The sequence below is a fragment of the Neolamprologus brichardi genome, chromosome 7, assembly GCF_056152115.1.
Source record: "Neolamprologus brichardi isolate AB-2024 chromosome 7, ASM5615211v1, whole genome shotgun sequence".
Taxonomy (NCBI): domain Eukaryota; kingdom Metazoa; phylum Chordata; class Actinopteri; order Cichliformes; family Cichlidae; genus Neolamprologus; species Neolamprologus brichardi.
The window spans coordinates 1,498,367-1,514,070 of record NC_142110.1 but is presented as its reverse complement, the minus strand read 5'-3'; the positions used below and the strand labels follow the sequence as shown (position 1 = coordinate 1,514,070).

The 15,704-nt window shown below is 43.9% G+C and overlaps 1 protein-coding gene across 2 annotated transcripts in view; it reads right to left on the bottom strand.

Annotated features, from left to right (window-relative positions):
• The window catches only part of LOC102780037 (solute carrier family 45 member 3), a 46,386-nt gene extending 30,748 nt beyond the window's left edge, over nucleotides 1–15,638 (bottom strand). The window contains exon 1 of one of the 2 annotated variants that reach the window (XM_087842800.1): nucleotides 15,544–15,638. The gene's annotated coding sequence lies outside the window, so the exon portion shown is untranslated. Of the gene's footprint in view, nucleotides 1–13,599; nucleotides 13,832–15,543 lie in introns of those variants that run through there. The other variant, XM_087842799.1, reaches the window with a different exon arrangement.
• Between the last annotated feature and the right edge of the window lie 66 nt (nucleotides 15,639–15,704).

The window sequence follows — 15,704 nt, the reverse complement described above, 5'->3', positions numbered from 1 at the left end:
CCACACTGAACACAGAAAGTAACATGTGACCAACACAAAGGAGCACAACAGTCAAACCCAAAAGGATTACCTGACCTGCAACAACACAAAATCAAAAGTAGCAACAAATAATCACAACCAAGTGATCTGTTGTCTCCACCACACAAATGGTCACATACAAGTGGCCCTATACCACAACAAGTTACTTTAATCCACAAGGTTCAGTAAAGAAAACATACTAGTGACCACTAGGGGGGTGGGGGAAAAATGGATACTGTGTAGCATGGTGATATTTTGTTTGCTAATAATGTATGGATACAGGGACAGCAGAAATCGATACTTTGTTACAAAAAGGTTTTTGTGCTCTGACTTCAGAGCATGTTGATCCTTTTTCTGAGCAAGAATCCTGACATTCCTTCACTGTCCAAATGTGTTTAATAAACATGACAGTTTACTTATTTTAATTTAAGACATGTTTTATTTTAATGAAGTTTAAAACTTTTTTATTTAATGTAAAATTATATTTTGTTTTCATTTACTTTCAAATTCTTCAGTTGCTGAAGGGGCTGCATAGTTTTCATAAACTGCATAGTTCAGAATAGCTATAATTGTACCAGATGGTTGATTCAGTTAAGTTGGACTAGACTGTAATACAAACCGTTCAGTTTGTCAACAATCAAACTGAAATGAGAGAAAGACTGAGTGTGAGACTTTGATATTAGAGAAAATGAATATTGATAAAGTTTACCTTTATGTACAGAATCTGAATATCGCAAAATATTTTTAAAAATTGCAATAATATCGTATCGTGGGATGTATGGTGATTCCCACCTCTAGTGACCACCCACAAATGGAGAGCTATGGCCACACAACGACCACATCAAGGGTGACTCAGCACCCCTCAGTGTTATTGCCATCACCTGGCCAACAACACTCACAAGTGATCCAACAAAAGTAGCCATATTCCCAACAACACTAAAGGTCACAGCACAAAACACCTCATGAGGATCTCATTAGCATCCATCAACACTGACATATGCACACACAGTGACACTATGCCAACTTAAAAACGACCCACCTGCCTCAGCTACAGACCATAATTAATGAACGGTCTCAAACCTCTTGCCAAGTTTGGTGCCACTGGTTCACTATGTGCAACTCCCAGCATAAAATGCTAAAACACAACAAAACTTTACCTGTCTGGTCTTCAGTGGTGTACCGGGCTCGAGGCAACTTTAAACGCAAACTCAAGGGTAGGCAGCAGACTGGGGTACAGTTTCCCACCAAACCCTGAAGCGTACCCCCCCACCCAAGATAACCACCAAACACAATAAACTAAAACAACAAAGCAAAGCAACAAACAAATGCTTCGATGGAAGGGCAGCAGCTACCCAGCTGAAACACACCATGGCAGCCTAACCTAGCCTGCATTCCTGCCATGTTCGCTTGATGTGTGTGTGTGTGTGTGTGTGTGTGTGTGTGTGTGTGTGTGTGTGTGTGTGTGTGTGTGTGTGTGTGTGTGACAGAGGCCGGGGGGAAGGAGACCAGCTATGCTTCGGGGAGGTGACCGTTATCTCAGCGGCTCACAGAAACAGCCAAACAAAGAAGTGCGTGAGCGTCCAGCTGTGACGCCGGCTGATAACACGTCTCCTCTCAAAGCCGTTACAGTCAGAAAAGCTATTGTGATGAACGGAGTCTCTCCAAACGCTAATGTGTTGTCATTTAATCTTGATCAGGTGTGTTTACATTCAGTTAATGCTGTTGTCATGCTGTAATTAGGTTTCATTAACAGGTAATTAGCTGATTTGGGTTTTTCCCGTTCGACCGCGACGCATCGTGTAAACAAAGATTATTTACAAACATCTTGATTTTTACATCCGCACTTTATTCCAGCTTTTCCACTGCATCGCTGCATTAGTGTTTACCACTAGGTTTAAAGTTTAATTACAATTTTAATGTCCTGTATGAACACTATTTTTAATCTACATGCAAATATTTGATTTTTTTAAATTGACAAATATAAATGTAAATTTAAAAGTCAAAATGGAAAGCCTGTAATTATGGATGAAAAAATAAAATAGAAATGCACCTGTGCATTAGCCAATGCTGAATATAGTGGTGAAATGACCACTGGAAACAAGAGCTTTGTCACTTTTTGAAACGTGCCACAAGAAAAACCAACAGAAGAAAGCAAACGTTAAAGATGGAGAAGGTTACAGACACAATGCTCAGTGGAAACCTTTGCAGCAGTAATCACTAGTTCTCAGTTATAGAACGAGCTGTAGCGCCATTAGAGCCAGCGATCTCCCTAAAGATGTCGACACAGACAGCGCACTTCTTGCACAATTTAACTCTGAAAAAACAGACGAGCGACGTCCTCGGATTTGGCACAGAGGTTATCAGTGAGGATCAGTTTCTGTGAAAATACACGATTGTGCAACATTAAACCCGCATGCAGAAAACGTCCAGATTACAGTTTGAAGAACTGGAAGTGTGACGACACAGATCATTCGTAACGCTCAGGTGGGGTCTGCCGTGTCCCGTCTGAACTTAGCCAGGAAAATCTCAGTGACTGGAGAATTCCCACAGTGAAGACGAGAAGTGGGAGTGGGATGACATGTGGCTACATAAGTGCAAAAGGTGTTGGAGAGATGACATTTATAGATGGCACCACGGCTGCCTGTGGTTACACAAAACAAAAAACACCCCAAACTTGATACGTTGAGTTCCAGAGTCGCTGACAGGAGAAGAAGATTCCCGAGTGCGAAACAACAGCGTCCTTCATACCAACAAGTCAAAGTGAAAACAAACAGGAACCAAACTGACTTCAGCTGCATCGTCTGCAGAAGTTTCATGTAGCAAATCTTCTTAATTTTACATGATGCAAAGATCCTGTTGTTCAGAAGTAACTTCAAAGGATGCGCACTTTTGAAACATTTGACATTTAAGTAACTCTGCGCCCTTTGCTGCACATCATCTATATTTTAATAAAAGAATGTAAAAGGTCACCGAGACCTTCAGTCAACAGCATAACTTCAGTTACGGTGCAGCAGAGCTAGCATTAGCCAAACAGTAGCTACAGTTTCACTGCACAGACTAACAGGAACACAGCACATTCAGCCAGCATCTACAAATCCAGCCGTCATTCACAGGTGAAAGCACCAATATTACTCACCAGAAGCCCCAAAGACGTGTTCGCTGCCACCTGGCCTTTCCCTGCCAGGTAACAATGCACGAAACAGGGCAGTAATAGCAAAATAGCACGACGAGCCATAAAAGAGTAGCAATTAGGCAAAATTATACTCACCAGTGAAAGGAGAAAAACCTAAAAAGGTCCATCTGTAGACGTGTGTTGCTGAAACTTCATCATCCAACCTGTTTTAAAAGCTATTTGCTTCGTCTGATCAACACTCGTGACTCACAAAGCTCATCTGTACTGATGCTTCCAACCACCTGCTTCTAGCAAGAGTGGGACTTATTTATCCTGCCTCTTCCCAAGTCTCCTGTTCCCACCGCTCTTATTTAGCCCACCTCCTTTGCATCTCTGCCATCCTTCCACTTTTCCGTGTCTCAGTCTGTAAGGTGGGAATTTGGAAAATCCCAAAGCACTTGAGGAATCCTGCTGGTTTTTGTCTGACTCGTTGCTGGATATTGCTTCTCAGACAAAAACTAAAACCTGAGATGTGTTAACAGAGACGCACAGCAGAAGAGGCATTTAGGAAACAAAGAATGACTTGATATCATCTAACAGCCCCACAATGAAGCCACTCCCCCAGCTCTTCTCTCTCACCGTCTACAACCACTCCCTAAAAGTTGAGTATTATATCCCCTGACCCAGTATCATGTTCAGCCCTACCAGGTCAGGGGGCAGCTCTCCCACCCTCTCTTATTACCACCTTTCAACCAGCCCAGTCTTAGCTGAGCTCATACCCCTGCATGACTACTTGTCTGTGGGTTTCGTTAATATTTCTTGCTTCACCAGCTCAGCAAAAGCCTATTTGAGTAGACAAACACACACAAAGTGCACATTTTCAGGGAAACACATGATCCGGCGACCACCCGGCCAGTTGCCATGTCTGTACCAAACGCCTGCAAGCCGAGACCAGCCCTCCACAGAAAAGCTTTTAAAACAGTAATGTCATTAGACTCCAAGAGACTTTAAGGAATCTCCATTTTTGGAGCGCAGAGCTTGATCAATAGAGCAAAGAGCAGGAGAAAGGCTGCTGGCAGCACTTCCCTCTGCAACAGGAGCGGCTCGCCTGGAATTAAGACAACTCTGAAAATCCCATTTTGGAAAGAGGCCCGGCCTCACTTACTCAGCTTCTGTCCCGACTTAAACAAAATATTTTGTCCTCTTGGTTCAGATATATTTAGAAGTCCTCACAATGCACACCAACAGTGTCCTTTCTTTAAAATAGCTGCTAAACGTAGACCATCATTACTCTGCAATTACCCACCCAAAGTACAAACATGCACGGGCTGAAAGCGCACCATCCAAGTGGTGTAATAATTAACTGGGAATGAAAAACCAGAGAAAATGTGGTGATGAAGGAAAATGTTGCAAAACAGAGACAAAGAAATGCTTCAAACCCAGGTCCAAACATACCACACACCTTTTTCTTTAAACAAATGAATTTATCGCTCCACAAGATGATAAAGCAAACTTTGCATATCTCTAACGGTTTTTCCCTCCCTTTGCTGCTCGAATCGTTAACAAAGTTTTTTTACATCCATCTGCAGCTTTGGCTAAAAATGCACGAGCTGACCGAGAACGATTTAATTCCACAGTAGCCTTTTCCACAAACCCAGCTTCCTCCTGTGCCAGTCAAACCCAAAGTGGCCATAATGGGCTACGACACACGGCGGCCAAAACATTGTTTCAGAAATAGATCTGGAGGGCCGGCGCTCTTGGCGTGTAGCAGCAGGTACCCAACAAAGCCTAAATGTCACCCACATTATACATCGCACGAAGGATGGGATGGAGGGATCGATCAGTCACTGTGTGGTCGCACAGCAAATTAACCTTTAAGTAAAGACGTGATGCTGATGTTTAACCAGAGCGTCCATAAATGCGCCGTAGAGTCTTCAGGATAAGCACTGCTCCCATCTAAGAACACTCGACGGCTAACATCGCCAAAGCTAAGACAGCGTAGCCGGTCCACATCTGGTCTGTTTGTTTCTCAAAGCTCCCACCAGTGTTTCATTTCCACAGAAGGTCCCAGCTGCCATGGCAACATTTACATTATAATGTTGGATACCATTAAAGGCCGATCGCATATCGCAAAGGAACAATTACTTGTGTCAGTTCCTGCATCTGAGAAGAGACGTGACAGCCAAAGGAAAAAGGTTTCATGCTGGAGAATTTCATGACATGAGAGCCAAAATTAATGTTTCAGGTTTTTTCAAGTAAAAAAAAAAGAAGACACATTTTCATGCAAGAAGGAAAACTGAAAGATTTAATGATGCTCTTTCAAACATGGATTTAATTTCAAAGAAATAAGTAAAAGCCAAAAACAACTCTGGTAAAGACTTTGCTCACTGTGTGAACAGACAGAAGCAGCCGAGCAGCGATGGATCCAAACAGATCTGAACTTTATACACTGTGTTTAATAAAGTGGCGATTCATCCATAGAAAAATGCATCTTAATAAATCACCATGAAAGCGACCCTGAGACGGCCACAAACATCCAGAATTCACTTCATATTCTGCAGTTACGTTTTTCTTACATCAACATTGATTTGCTATCAGAGAGTCGGCGCCAACCAGCTGGATCCAGTCCTTCCCTCTCCCTGTTTACTTAAGGGCAGTCTGGTCGAGCTGCTGCTGCGGCCTCGATGTCATTCAGCTGCCTGATTCTCTCGTCCCAGGGTCGAACTAAATCCACCGCCTGCAGCTGGTCGCTGCTCTGGGATGTGAGCTTGGAAGGAAGTACGTCCGAGGATGAGGATTATTGCTTTGTTATTTATTGTGCTATTTATCAGTTCATCTGAGGACATGCCTTACTGTGGGCACAAAGTTAGAGCAGGGACACAGTACTGGTGCAGGGGGAGAGCGACAGAGATCATCATAGTTAGGCTTAGTTTTGTAAAAGAACAGAAACACAGCAGCGTTTGGATGGAGAGGTTTCACACGAGTCTAAATTCAAGAGAGGAATTTCAACCAGGCTGCACAAAGAGTACTTAACTCTAAAGCCGGTCAGAGCAGCACGCTCTGTTTTGCGTAACTATTTTTAAATCCCGGTAGCTCTGCAACCACGTGAGCTAGCGCAATAATTTTTTTTGCATATGAAACCGGAGGAGTTGTACTTACATCTTATGCCATCAGCTTGTCCTCGGTCACAGTTTCCTTCCACATATAGCTTTGCAAAAACTGCATAAAAAGCACTTGCAGCAACAAAAACATAATATTCCAGAAACACGCTTTGTCGATCCGATCAGCTGTTCATAACACTTCCTACGTTGGATTAGACTTCAGTGCGAACTATCGCATGTCCGCCATGACCTGCCCGAAACCGGAAGTGACGTCATTTTTGCGGAAATGTAGTTTTTTACCACCAGGGCCTCGTGAGCCTATACTGGTGTTTTTAAAAGTTATGTTTGACTTTATGACTTTCTGTGTGGTTTCTGGGATGCTTAGGACTCATATTGCACTGCTGGAAATAGTTTATTTTGATGCATATGCTGCTTTTTTGCAAATTTGCAGTATAATATTTATTTTCGTTTTTCCTGCAGTATATAAAAATTGGTGTATTTCAAAAATAAAACTATGAAGACACTCAAAATAAATTTCCTGTGGTGGGAAACTATTTTGTGCAACTTTTTTGTATTTACAGTTTTGAGGGATAAGCCTCTTAAATTTCTCTAACTAGAAATATATGTTAAAAAACAAAAACGATTTTTTTGTAGTTTATTGCACTTTTTTGCAATTTATGTAATTACTATGCACTTAATGCAGACATATTATTAAAATTTGGGCTATAATGGTTGTATTGATGTATAGCAACTTGAAATGCTCCCAAAAATGGCTCCACAGCATGTAAACATATAATATAAGCTCTGGCGGACTTGGTTCTATGGTAGGTCTTAAAGGGTTAAAGCACGCCAGTGCAAAAGTGTAGCAACAGTGTTAGTGAAATTATACGGATTCAAAACGTTCTCCTCCTTCACCATCTTTCCTTAAAAACAAAGTGTCATCTTTGCATTCATTTATTTTTGTTCTTGAACACGTGCAGCACGTGAAGCCGTCTTCCAGGTATCTAGTATCTAAAGTCCAGCTATTGGACAATAACTCTTATTTATATGTTGCTTTGAACCATTACAGATGCATTTCTTGTTTTAGTGGCTAAAGATGCAGAAGGAAGGAAGCATTAACTGCTTCTGTAGTGTGCAATTGTTTTTTTAACAGTCAACAAAAAAAGGCAAGTGCACACACTTAAATGCTGGGATGGAGTCGGCGACGGACTTGCAGGAAGTCGTGGGCTGAGAGACAGAGCACCAGGAAGCGCCTTCCAGCTTTTTCGAGAACTTTGTGGTAGTTTTGCGAGGAACGCCAAGGTCATGAACCTACAGCTGCGGGGATACAGTTAATGCAGCAGTCCACCGAGGACTGACAGACAAAAGGACAGATGGACACCAACAGGTCCGTCTCCCTTTTCCAGCTGTTGTAGGAGCAGCAGTGGCCCCGGGGCGCAATGATTAACGCCTCAGTCAAACGCTGCACAAACCAGATGGTAAAGATAGATGAGAAGGGCAAAGTCCCTCGTCTCTGCAGCTCTGCACCCACAGACAAACCATCGCTCTCCACACACGATTAATCCTGTGCACACAGTGTTTAAATCATTTTTATTAAACATGGAGCCGTAGTCAGGAAGCACTGCGCCATAAAACTGTAATCACATGGCCTTTTCTGTGCAAACATAAAAGAGCAGCATAAAAACATAATTACACAAAAGGCTTTTATAGCATCGCTCTTTACTTTCCAAACCTTAAATGACTAAAGAGCGAGAGGCCACTTCATATGTTCTGGGGAGGAAAAAAGAAAACGAAATGTCCGGCGTCGACTCGACAAGAAAAGTATCCCTGCTAACAAAAGAAACATGCAATCAGGCGAAATCTTTCCTTCCTTCGTTCTAATCGTGCCCTCCAAACTTCAGTCGGGACGCTCGTTACGAAACGAGCTCACAAACACGACATTGTGTATCAACGAGGGTGGACGTTTCTGACAAAAACACTGGTGTGGCGAGAAAACAGGCATCAAAGCCCTCACATGCACGCGGACTCAAATCATAAGCTGGCTCTTTTCATAAGGCACAGAGCATCTCACATATCAAAGGTCTCCCTCGAACACTCAATAGCATCCCCTTCAGCTCGCTACATGAAAGAGAACACTGTGGTGTCTTATAATACGCCGTTTTCCCCGTTCACAGGGCCCGACTTCAAAGACGGACAAAATCAAGTAGGAAGCCTTTCAGTGTCTCCTTGGAACGGAGGTTCCTGGAAGTTTAAGTCAGAAATTATCAGGAGGCAGCAGGCTCGTTCATAATTTGGCACACTAAACGCCTTACTAGACCCGCCATCACACACACTCACTCGCCGGGGCTTCTGCTTTGCAGAGTGCGAGGAAGTATCACGAACATCTGGCCAAGCCCTTATCACCATGGGAAAAATGTGTATGGAGGCTGTGTTATCCCAGCTCCAGGGTCCGATTTAGATTGTGTCTGCAGTTCAGCAGCCATACTGAACTGTCATAGCTGCGAGTCTTGTTAATGGGAATCATGAAAAGTGATTGTTAAGCGTTTGTTCGCCTATTTCATGAGAGCGAGACCCGAGGCTGTTTTGCCTTCGATGCCACGCAGCCTCGCTGACCCACGTGGGCAGAACTAAGTCAAGTCAGAAAATGAAATGAAGCAGGCAGAGGAGGCGTTAGAAAGAAATGACAAACAGACCGGCTGGGTGTCAATATCAGTGACGTTCACCTGGACTGAGCGTGTCGGGGGGTTCAGGTAGTTTCATTGGGGCCAATCATATTCTTAATGGTTCTGCCACGTGAAGACATTCGTGGACTCCTCGGTGAAGACGTTTCATTAAATCGTGGTTTCTCTCCGACTCACACGACACAGGCTGGCAGGTCGACCACCTGAGCTACTAACAGGAAGTTGGTGGTTCGATCCCAGTCTGCTCCAGTCTGCAGATCCTAGCCCCATGTTGCATCTATCAGAGTGTGGATGTTAGTTAGGAAGCACTTTAATAAGAGTAGAAAAAAGTGCTTGGCTGAATGTACAAGTTGTGTAAAGTCCTTTGAGTGCTCAACACTAGGGGTGGGGGAAAAATGGATACTGTGTAGCATGGTGATATTTTGTTTCTAATAATGTATGGATACAGGGACAGCAGAAATCGATACTTTGTTACAAAAAGGTTTTTGTGCTCTGACTTCAGAGCTTGTTGATCCTTTTTCTGAGCAAGAATCCTGACATTCCTTCACTGTCCAAATGTGTTTAATAAACATGACAGTTTACTTATTTTAATTTAAGACATGTTTTATTTTAATTAAGTTTAAAACTTTTTTATTTAATGTAAAATTATATTTTGTTTTAATTTACTTTCAAATTCTTCAGTTGCTGAAGGGGCTGCATAGTTTTCATAAACTGCATAGTTCAGAATAGCTATAATTGTACCAGATGGTTGATTCAGTTAAGTTGGACTAGACTGTAATACAAACCGTTCAGTTTGTCAACAATCAAACTGAAATGAGAGAAAGACTGAGTGTGAGACTTTGATATTAGAGAAAATGAATATTGATAAAGTTTACCTTTATGTACAGAATCTGAATATCGCAAAATATTTTAAAAAAATTGCAATAATATCGTATCGTGCGTTAAGTATTGTGATAATATCGTATCGAGGGATGTATGGTGATTCCCACCTCTACTCAACATAGAGTAGAAAAGCACTATATAAGAACCAGCCCATTTACACCACTACAGTATTTATTTATTAGACTTGGCACCTTTGTGATATAATTAAAGAAAGTTGTGTTCAGACAAACAACCACCAGCTCAGTGAACATGAGTTTAAATGATAAATGCAGAAGGTGAAAGAATCTGTAGCTGAGCACATTTCAACATGTGATATAACACGAAGCCGTTTAAAGCAGCGTCGTGCAGACGTACGATTCCTCGGACAGGAAGCAGGATTTTTTTTACCTTAATGGCAGAAGATTTGAAGCAGGCTTTCATGTCTGAGTCCTTTTGTCTGATTAGTGCACTCATGCTCCCAACTCCCATTACTACCTTACTCTGACAATATAAGCAATGACTCATTCAGTAGATTAGCAAAGGAAAAAAATAATAAAAACATTCGTCGAGCTTCCAAGTGCACCGATTTGTGTTTAATGAAGGGGGACTGTGCACACACTGGTCTTAACTCATCTGTACAGCTGCACCCCACGGTGTCGCACCTCAGCTAACATCACACAGGTAGAGACACCACTACAGGCCAACAAAGTTCAACGCGATAGAATGAAGCTGGAACTTCCAACATGCAACACAAATTCATAACGTCACATTTAGGGATGGGTACTGGTATCCACTGACATAAACGGTAGTAACCAGACTGAAAAGCAGCGCACATTTCGGTGCTTTTTTTTCCTGAGCTGTGATACACTTTGGATTCTAGCCAATCATTTTACGTTTCCGAGGATAGTAGGCGGGTCCAGGTACGTACGTTCTTTTAGAGCAGAGCTACAGATTAAAAACGCCCAAGGCGAAGCGGTCAAAGTCTGGCTGTACTTCACAGCAAAAGATGCAAACTCAGCAGCTGCAACAAGTGCTTTAAGCTGATACTGTGATACTGTCAAAGGAGGTAACACCTCAAATCTGATGAAACACCTGGCGACGCATAGCGTTTTTTTAAAAGCCGAGAAATGCGCCGTATTTGATAGCTTGCTGCGAGACCTCACACCGAGCACATCTACTGCGGGTGTGGTGCCTGTTATCGACCCGGAGTTAGCAACATCCCCCAAAAACCCGAAGAGGAGAGTCCTGGCCCCTAGCCCTGCCAGTGTAGCAGAAATGATGAGGATGATGATGCAGCAGCAGCCGTTCTTCTCTGCGTGAGTAGCTTAATGTTGTTCGTGTGTAATTTACGTTGAGTAGGCTAACCACGTTATTACATTAATGCATGTAAGGTGAACTAGCAAACATCATCATAGCTACATGCAGCTGTCTTCTTGTTTGATGGCAGATACTCCCTTCACCCTGGACAAAAAGGCTAAAATGACCAAAGAAAAAGTGGAAAACAGTTAAACATGAGAGGTTTTTGGACAAAGTTTGTGTTTTTTCCATTGTTTAAGCTGCTTCCAGCCAAGAGTGATACCATATATGCCCCATAGCTGCAGAAAAGGCTAACACTGTTATCTTTTTACAAAAAACAGCTGAACATGAGAGGTTTTTGGACAAAGTTTGTGTTCTCCATTCTTTAAGCACCGGTTTGAGCACCGTTTAAGCTCCGGCACCGTTTCAAAAGTACCGGTTTGGCACCGGTATCGGATAAAACCTAAACGATACCCATCCCTACTCACATTACAGGCTCGAGTTCAAACTCAGTCTTCCTAACAAGACTTTTAATTTCACATCTGCAAGCAGGAACATGAGAGACGCAGCTTTGACAGACACACAACGCAAGACTTTTACATTAATATTACATAAAAATGTTCCGTCCACAAACATGCACGCACAAAGGTTAAAAGGGTGGTTAGCGCTACGTTGTTGTTTCCTGTTCAGCTGACAAAGGATGAGTAACATTACTTTAACATAATGATCATTCCTATCAATCAACAGGATCCCAGACAAAAAGGAAATCTCACTAAGACTCCCACTGGGAAATAGGACCAGTGTCCCAGAAATGAGATGGCCCCATCAGATTAACAGAGGCCTGAGAGGGGACATGACGGGCAGTTTGTGGTGAAAACTCGCAGGACTAAAAAAAACTGTCCAGCAGTCAATATAATGACATTATGAGAGGACAAAAAAAAGGCTTAAATTTTATCTAATGTTTCACAACATCTCAGGAAAGCGAGGCATCAGGAGAATTATGCTTTTCCTGCCATACACGAAGCGAGAGCCACAATTAGGTTTCCATAACTCACTAAAAAAAGCCGTACAGTTGGCATATTTCACAGTGAATCTGAATGACAAAAATACCGAGCAGCAAATTAGGATTAAAGAGAAAAGCATTTGGCCGAGCAAGCCACTCGAGAACTGAACCAGTGCCAGTGCACCCACGCACTCCGGCATGGAGAGAAGACAGGGAATAGTCCTTCCTTTAATCAGACAAGATATTAAAAGAGCAACGATAACCTAGATGCTTGAATTAAATACGTCTTCACCTTCTCAAATCAAGTCAATCCCGAGAGAGGTCACGAGAGGACTCGGATCCTTACAGAAACAGCCATACCCATCAGAAGTCTGAACTTCCACGACCGTCACAGGGACACGTTCGTGGGTTGAGCCGCATCTCGAAAGGATGGATATTAAACCGCAGGAGGAACATATGACTTCAGTGACGCTTTAGTAATATTTTAAGTTGAATTTAAATGTTTGCGACAGGACGTGTTGAACATGGAGCTGCCAGGCGACGAGAAATGAGGAAGACCACGAAGAAACTCACGCATGTAGTGAAAGAGGATACGCAGCGTTGGTGCGACAGAGAAGGATGAGACGGAGTCGCTGTGGTGCTCCCCGAAGGGAGCGGCCGAAAGACGAGGACGATAAAACAAACGTGGTGCAAAAACATTCCCAGCAACATCCCAGAGGAAGCGGCAGCAACGTAAAACAGTGAAAAGGCTGAATGATAATGTGTCACAAAGGTGACATTCCTAGCTGGAGGGAACGCCGCCATCTTTTCTGTAGCTCGGGCCCATTAAGGTCGTCTGTATGCGCCCTTTCTTTCTGGCCGGCTCGCTGGGGAGCACATTACAGGGAAGCAGTTTGGACTTTGACCCCGGTGCCTGCAGAGAGCTGGGAAACACTGAGCTCCTCTGCTTCCTGTCAGTGCGAGATGCAGGAATCACAGGTTCCTGAATATTCAGCCTTTTCCCTGTTAGTGGTTACGGCGCCTGACGATGTGCATTCCAGCACTTGTGCGATTTCACAGTCTAGGAGCAGGTGTTGCTTTTGATTGGTGGTTGTTGTACTCCAGAGAAAAACACACCAAATGAAAGAGGGGGGAAAATCTCACACTTCCCCCTCCCTCCCCATCAACTTTCTTTTGCCATTACCACTTCTCCCCCCCCTCACTTCTCTCCCCCCTCCTGTTTCAACAAATGAGCTCACTGTTTTTACAATTAGTACTTAAGGGACTTAGCAGCAAATGTACGAGGTGTAAGTGGTGTGAGTGTTAAGACAACTACACAATACACAAATTCATGCAGAGACAAAGAAAATGAGACAAATAAGAGCGCCAGCATGGATCCCCCCCCCCCCTCCCTCCAGGCTATTAGTCCCAACTTAGATGAAGGTTTCAACCAACCTGCAAAATCAAAAGCTTTGTATTTTCCTATAATGGATAAAACTGAGACAAAGCAAGAACTGGAAACGATCGAAAACAGTTTGGGATACGAACACTCAGAACTTCAGGCGCTGTAAGCAAACACATCCACATAACGACGCTTTCCCAGATGTGAGGGACAATTTCAGACTCTACCTGTGACTGCTGGCAGCACACGATGCTGTGAAGAGGACACAGAGCTTAAGGGAAACAAAACGCCTTCGAGCAAAAGGTAGGAAAAACATATATGCATCACACCCACCACGTAATCCAGCACTCGTCTTTGAAAGCATATGCAAGAGCTGAAAAGCCAGGTACACACAGGAAGAACAGGAAGCCGGAGATAAACAGCCTACGAGCGATTAGAACTGCAAAGCCTTCAGTCTGCTTAAGTAGCTTGGTGTCCTCGACGGTGGGCGATTATCTTGCGCTTGGCTTTGGGGGACATCAGACTGTCAGGGCGCAGTTAGAGAACAGCCAGCTGGTCGCGGCGTGGAGAAGCGTTTCTATCGTGGTGGAGCAGATGAACAAAGCTTTCCTGGGGGCAACAAATAAATAAGAAAGTTGCGAGTACTAAGAAAATAACCGCTCTGAGACCAGCCGGTCAACCGTGACGACAGCCTGCCACTGATCATTAGCAGACAAACTTCTGGATGATGTCAGTGCAGTAGTGAGAATTTACCGCTACTACTTCACAAGCTGCGCACACGTGGACGCAGTTTAATTTGATGCCATTTTAAAAGGAAATAAACAGAAGTGACGTGTGACGGGATGAAAGAGAGGAGTCCAGTTTCCAAGGCAGAGTAAATACCACACCTAACGCGCCCATGAGACGCGGAAAGAGGTCTTTGTGTGACGGCAGAGTCACGGTCATGGGTTAGAGCGGTTTAACCTTCTGATCCTCTGCCCTCCTAATGTGGTTTCTGAACCTTGAATTTTCTCCAAGACTCACACAACCTCACACAAACATGCGAGTGGAAACTTTCAGCACCAAACAAGTTCTTAATTTGCTGGTGCTACATTCCTCAGATAAAGAAATTACTATTAGCAGGCTGTAAAAATGTGATAACATCGTTCAAACAAAACAAAAAGTTGAGGAATCAAAATCCAATGATGGCTGAAAAACAGGATGCTGAACAGGAAAGCTCGTGAGGCATTTCAGCCTTTTGTTTTTATCCTAAACAGCTGATAAATCAAAGCACACACGTTAGTTCCTGAGAGTCACCAACAAGCTGATGGCCGCACTGTGGAAAATCCCATCAGGCTGAGAACACTTGTCCATACAGGACATGTCTTAAATATGATAGGGCAGCTTTTAGGTCCGTGACCTCACTCTGTAGCGCGCGCACACACGCACGAGACATTAAAAAGGAGTAACGAACAAAACCAAACCCAGGAGTCATTCTTGTGAACGTTACCAGCCGATGCCACATCCAGCTGGAATACTTCGTAACTTTCCACACGGGGGTGTCCTCAAACGCCTCCTCCCCCATCCATCCATGTGTCAAACCAGCGGGGTCTCGTCTACACAGCGCCAAACGTTCACAGCGAAGGTTTTGGTGTAGACACGCAGCGTCGTGTCGGCCGGGGAGAGCGTAAAGTTACTGCCACCACGGCACTTGGCACGGCATCGGTGTCCAGGGAGCCCGGTGGCAAAGCGGCAGTCTGCGACGCAGAGTGGAAAAAACTTCCAGACAGCACCACGCTGCTGAACCCTGGCTAACCGCGCACCTTTTAGCCGCAGGCTCGAGCACACACCGCCTCACACCTACCTCCGTTTTCAGGTCAGCTGTATCACGGTGTCCGGCGGGGTACGAGTCGGGGACGCTTGGGTCAAATTTTAAAGCCGCTGTCTGCAGTTTCGACGCCGTGAACAACGTCGCAAGGCAGCCACATACAATGAATAAGTTTCAGCACGTAGAGCAGCCGACATGTGATAGATGTGTATCACACACGAAAGCCTGACTGAACACACACAGACAGAATCGCGCTAACAACTCGTTTAGGTGCAAACTTAACCGTAAGTTGCGCGGAGCTCCGAGAAATCCATGCAGCAACTTGCTCGCTCGCGACAACCCCTGTTGCTTAACTTGTAGCGAGCCAACTACCCAGCTGTGACAACCTCTGTCAAGCCAGGGGCAGCGACAGCAGTGACTTCCGGTTTGGAACTTCGAAATAAA